Source organism: Triticum dicoccoides, chromosome 4A, assembly GCF_002162155.2.
Source record: "Triticum dicoccoides isolate Atlit2015 ecotype Zavitan chromosome 4A, WEW_v2.0, whole genome shotgun sequence".
NCBI lineage: Eukaryota > Viridiplantae > Streptophyta > Magnoliopsida > Poales > Poaceae > Triticum > Triticum dicoccoides.
Window position 1 is genome coordinate 110,549,605 of NC_041386.1, and position 6,000 is coordinate 110,555,604.

Below are 6,000 nucleotides of genomic sequence, written 5' to 3' on the forward strand. Positions count from 1 at the left end.
GACACCGAAGCGACGAGCGCTGTGCCCCCTGGGTGGGTGCGAGGAGGTGGCACGGGCCCGCTGAACCAGGCGCTTCTGGATGTCCAGACAAAGCTGCAAGCTGAGAGCGACGCTATCCAGAACTGCACCAAGGCGCACCTGGCATCGCGGGTAGCCATCCGGATATGCTTTCTCCTTTGTTTTTGTTTTCTTGTTCCTCTTTGTGGGGGCGCGCCAGCGCACCCACTAGGTGTAGTCCCCGAGTTTCGGGCCGGCTGCTGAGCAGGCGGCCCGGAACTCCAATTGGTGAGTTCCGGGTACTAACTTTTGTCTAAAATACTTGTCGCGGGACTATCACAACCTCAGTGTCGCTGCCTTCAACCGCAACGTTGAAGAGCTGGGCAAGCGGACCGCCGACTTGTCGGAGAGCTGGAGTGAGTCCTTTTTCTTCTTTTGCAGGGGCGCGCTGGCGCACCCGCGGGCTGTAGTCCCCGAGATTCGGGCCGACTGCTGAGCAGTCGGGCCGGATCTCCCCGGCGACCTTCTTTGTTGATGACTTAACACCTTCTTTCTTCTTTCTCTTCAGAGGCCAACGCCACTCTTCAACAGCAGCTGAGTGAAGCCAACTCCGTGTTGCGTGCCAAGGGGGAGGAGTGCAGCAAGCTCACCGCAGAGAGCGATCCGCTGGCCGCACAATTGGCAGAGCAGAAGGAGCTGCTTAAGAAGACGCGGAAGGAGGCGGAAGAGGCGGAGGCCACCCTCCTGGCCGAGTTCGCGAGCGAGCGCTCCTCCTGGACTGACAAGGAGGCAATGCTGGCCTCCGGCTTCCACGAGATCGAGGACCTCGTCGACGGTAAGCTTCTTTGCTTTCCTTCTTCGAGCCGCCGACTATAGGTCGAGCCGACTCCTAGTTTTTGACTTGTTCCTCATTCTTTCCGTCTTGGCAGACTTCTTCCCTGGCCACTCGCAGGCCGCCATTCAAGCTATCGAGGCTGACCGCGAGGAGCGGAGGGCGGATGGCGCGGAGATCGCCGCCGATGCCCCCCGGACCCTTGATGAGCATATTCTGAGCGTTGGCGCTCGTTTGCGGCCGGCCCACCAGATGCTGCACCAGCTTCAACGTGTCGGCGCCCAAGCGATCGCCGCCCTGTGGCCAGACGTGCAGGCTCCGTGCACCCTTAGTCGGACTGTCGACTGGCTGGAGGTCGCGGCTGGCTGTCTTGAGGCCTGGAAGGGTTCCTCGGCCCGGGCAGGAGCGCGCCGAGCCTTGGAATTCGTCAAGGCATGGTATCCAGGGCTGGACCTAGACCGGCTGGCCACACTCCGGTCAGAGGCCCAGCCGGAGCTGGCAGCCGCGGAAGACGCCCTTGTCAAGCGCGAGGCGGCGATCGCCGAGTACACCGACACCAGCATCTTTGTCCCCGAGCGGGATGAAGACGGCGGGGAGGTACCGCCGGAGTGGTTTGGGCTGAACCCAGACTACGGCGAGGACTCGGCAGAGGTGATCGCCTCTAGCGTCGAGGAGGAAGACGAGGCGAAGGACGGAAGCGAGACGGAGGCACCGGAAGATGGAGCGGACGGCCAGCCTCAGCTCGACCGCGCCTCCAGCAACGAGCCGTGCCCGCCCGAGCCGACTGCCGCCGGAGGTGATCAAGCCGAGACCGCCTAGCCGGCCGCCCCAACATCCAACACCGCTGTCTCCTCCGATCCTCCGAACCCGTCTGCCGCCTCCTAGGCTGCCACCTTATCTTTGTTTTATCTGTTTTAATAGTCTTTGAAGAACTTGTTAATTCGCACAATTCCACCCGCGGGGTGTATTTTGAAATTCTGCTCGAAGATTCGGCCAAGGGCCTTTGTTATGTAAATATTCATCCGACTTCTATCTTTTCTTGCTCATTGCTCTTTTGGCTTTTTCCTTTGCCGCCTTCCCTCAGTTGTTGTCTTTGTCAGTCGGACAGCCGCTCTGCGGACTGCTGCTGGATCAAATTCTTGGTCACTTTGGGAAGGCAAGTACTTAGCCGTTTTTAGAGTTGTTTAGCAAGTTGGATAGAAGGCGGCAAGCCGACTGTTCAAGAGTCGGTTTGCGTAAAAAGGCTGGAAGCCGGCCTTAAGCTATGTTTATGCTTTGAGTCCTTAGCCATTTTTCATGTGGACGCCCATTCTTCCTTACTTCTGCCCACCAGACAGTCGCTCTGCGAGCTACGGCTTCTGACAGGAGACGGCTTAGGCGCCACACACTACTTGTCCAGCTGCAGGAAGCATTTCATAGTGCAGGGCAGCAAGTCCCCGGGCCGACTAGTCGAACCTGGTGCCAAGCGGCATAACAAAGAGTAATATACTCGAAGGCATAATTCTTATCATATAGATAAAAGAGGGCAGTCCCCGAGCTCTTCTTGGGGGGGCCCGAAGTCTTGGTACTTTTAATACAAAAGGTAGCGTGGTACATACTGCGTTTAACTGTAAAAATTTTGGAGGAGATTTGCATTCCATGGCTGCTCTGTCTCTTTGCCGGAGTCGTCCCTCTTGCGTGCTCGGGGCTTCTGAGCGTCGATCAGGTAGTAGGAGTCGTTGCCCAGCACTTTGCTGATGATGAAGGGGCCTTCCCAAGGCGTCGACAGCTTGTGATGGCCGGCTGTTCGCTGGATTAGTCGGAGCACAAGGTCGCCCTCTTGGAAAGATCTCGGCCTGACCTTCCTGTTGTAGTATCTGCGCAGGCTCTGCTGGTAGATGCTGGACCGGCCGAGTGCCAATAGCCGGCCCTCTTCCAGCAGATCGACGCCGTCTTGTCGTGCTTCTTCTGCTTCTTCCTTAGTGTACATGGTGACTCGCGGGGAATCAAACTCTATGTCCGTTGGGATGACGACTTCAGCACCGTAGACGAGGAAGAAAGGCGTGAAGCCGGTTGACTTGTTTGGAGTCGTGCGCAGACTCCAGAGGACGGCTGGCAACTCATCTAGCCAGCAGCCAGCCGAGCGCTCTAGAGGCTCGAACAGTCGAGGCTTGATGCCGGACAGGATGAGGCCGTTTGCTCGCTCCACCTGGCCGTTTGACTGTGGATGGGCGACGGACGCTAGGTCCAGTCGGATGCCCTATGTCGCGCAGAAACGAGCCAAGGCGCCTTTGCCAAAATTCATGTCATTGTCGGTGATGATGCTGTGCGGTACACCGTACCGAATTGTGATGTCGGAGATGAAAGTCACGGCAGTCGGACCATTCAGTTTCTTGACTGGCTTCGCTTCTATCCACTTGGTGAACTTGTCCACCATGACAAGTAAGTGAGTTAAGCCACCTCGTGCTGTCTTGAATGGTCCCACCATGTCTAGGCCCCAAACTGCGAAGGGCCAGGCAATGGGGATGGTCTTGAGTGCATAAGCCGGCTGATGTGGCTTGGAGCGGAACTTCTGGCACCCTTTGCATTTTTGGACCAATTCCTTGGCCTCTTCTAAGGCCGTTGGCCAAAAGAAACCATACCGGAAGGCTTTGGCGACGAGTGCTCTTGAAGCCGCATGGTGGCCGCACTCGCCTTGATGGATGTCTTTGAGAATTGTTTGGCCTTGCTCTGGCTCTATGCAGCGCTGGTAGACACCAGTGACACTGCGCCTGACCAGCTCTCTGTTGACTATGGTGTAGGCGGCTGCTCGGCGTTGTACTTGCCGAGCTAAGGTCTCATCAGTCGGCAGCTCTTTGCTCACCAGGTATTTGAGGATGGGCTGGGCCCATGAGGGTGCTGCTATTTCTTTGACTGCGAGAACTGCGACTTGGACGAGGGCGGCTGGGCCGGGAGGCGGCGGGCTAGAGTCAGCAACTCTTGCTGGATTAATGAAGTCCCCGGGCCGACTGGTGCAGCCCTCGGGTCGAGTCTGGAATCTTCGGGCTGGCTGCCGCAATCCCCGGGCCGGGTTCTGCAGTCCCTGGGCCGGCTTTGACTGTGGCGGCTTTGGAGCCATCTGCCAAAATCATCGTACCATCTGCTGGGGCTCTGGAGTCGGATCCGACTTCTTCGGGAGGAGCCGACACGAAGATGGAGTCTGATTCTGGTGAAGGCTTGACAGACGGCTTGAGGAGGCGCTGAAGGGCGACGCCGGATGGTATTGCTTGACGGGTAGAGCCGATTCGTGCTAAGGCGTCTGCTTGGTCGTTGTCATTTCTTGGCAAATGGAGGAACTCGCACCCCTCGAAATATCCACTGAGTTGCTGCACGAGGAAACGGTAACTCGCCATGTTTGCATCTTTAGCGTCCCAGTCGCCAGACGACTGCTGGACCACTAAGTCCGAGTCGCCATAACACAGGATTCGGCGAATGCCAAGTTCTTTGGCAAGCCGGAGCCCGTGAATAAGTGCCTCGTATTCGGCGACGTTGTTGGAGGCGGCAAAGTGGATTTGCAGCGCGTATTTGAGCTTGTCGCCTTTAGGAGAAGTGAGGACAACGCCGGCTCCCAAGCCGGTGCGCATCTTGGAGCCATCGAAATGCATCCGCCAATGGGTGGAGTCGGGCGCTGGTGGTAGGTACTGGGTCTCAGCCCAGTCGACGAGGAAGTCGGTCAGTGCTTGTGACTTGATGGCGGTGCGGGGCTGGTAGTAGATGGTGTAGGGAGCCAACTCTATGGCCCATTTGGCCACTCGGCCAGAAGCATCTCGGCTTCCGATGATCTCGGCAAGTGGGGCCGTGCAGACCACAGTGATTGGATGTTCTTGAAAGTAAGGCTTCAATTTCTTGGCGGCAAAGTGCATGCCATAGCACATCTTCTGGTAGCAGGGGTAGTTCTGCTTGGAGGTCGACAGCACTTCGCTCAGGTAATATACCGGTCTCTGGACAGGTAGTGCCTTGCATTCCTCCTTGTGTTCCACTACAATGACTGTGCTCACTACCGGGCTGGTGGCGGCGATGTATAGGAGCATGGGCTCCTTAGGAGTCGGAGCTGCCAGAACGGGTGGAGTAGTCAACATCTTCTTTAACTGAAGAAAGGCTTCGTCCGCCTTGTGGTTCCACTCGAAAAAAGTGGTCTTCTTCATGAGCTGGTATAAGGGGAGAAGCTTTCTTGCCCAGCCGACTGATGAATCGGCTGATGGACGCCAAGCAGCCAGTGAACTTTTGCACGTCCAGCAGTCGGCTGGGTACCTCCATCCTCTCAATGGCCTTGATCTTTACAGGGTTGCACTCTATGCCGCGTTCAGAGACCAGGAAACCAAGGAGTTGGCCGGCTGGTACTCCGAAGATGCACTTCTCAAGGTTGAGCTTGATCTGGAATCGGCGCAGGTTCTCAAAGGTCTCCTTGAGGTCTTCCAGCAGTGTTCCATGCTTCTCCGCCTTCAGCACCACATCGTCCATGTAGACGTGGGTGTTTTTGCCGAGTTGCTTGAGGAGGCACTTCTGCATTCAACGCTGAAAGGTGGCGCCGGCATTCCTCAAGCCGAACGTCATGGTTAGGTAGCAGAAGGCTCCAAACGGTGTGATGAAGGCGGTCTTCAGCCTGTCAGCCGGGTTTAGCCTGATCTGGTGATATCCTGAATATGCATCCAAGAAGCTCAACAACTCGCATCCGGCTGTGGAGTCTATCACATGATCGATTATTGGCAAAGCAAACGGGTCCTTGGGGCAAGCCTTGTTGAGGCTTGTGTAGTCAATACACATTCGCCACTGCTTGTTCTCTTTAGTACCAGGACCGGGTTGGCTAGCCACTCTGGAAAGAATACTTCCATAATGAAGCCGGCTGCTAGGAGTCGGGCTATCTCTTCTCTGACAACTCTTCTCTTTTCTTCTGATAAGCGGCGCAAGGGCTGCCTGACTGGCTTTGCATCAGATCGGACATGTAACTTGTGCTCGGCGAATTCCGTCGGTACACCTGGAATGTCTTTGGGGGACCATGCGAAGATGTCCCGATTCTCACGGAGGAGATCGACGAGCTCGCCTTCCTATTTGCTGTCGAGGTTTGCGCCTACGACAGCATACCTCTCTGGGTGCTCCGGATCCAAGGGTATCTTCTTTGTCTCTTTGGCCAGCTTGAACGAACCCTCAGCCTC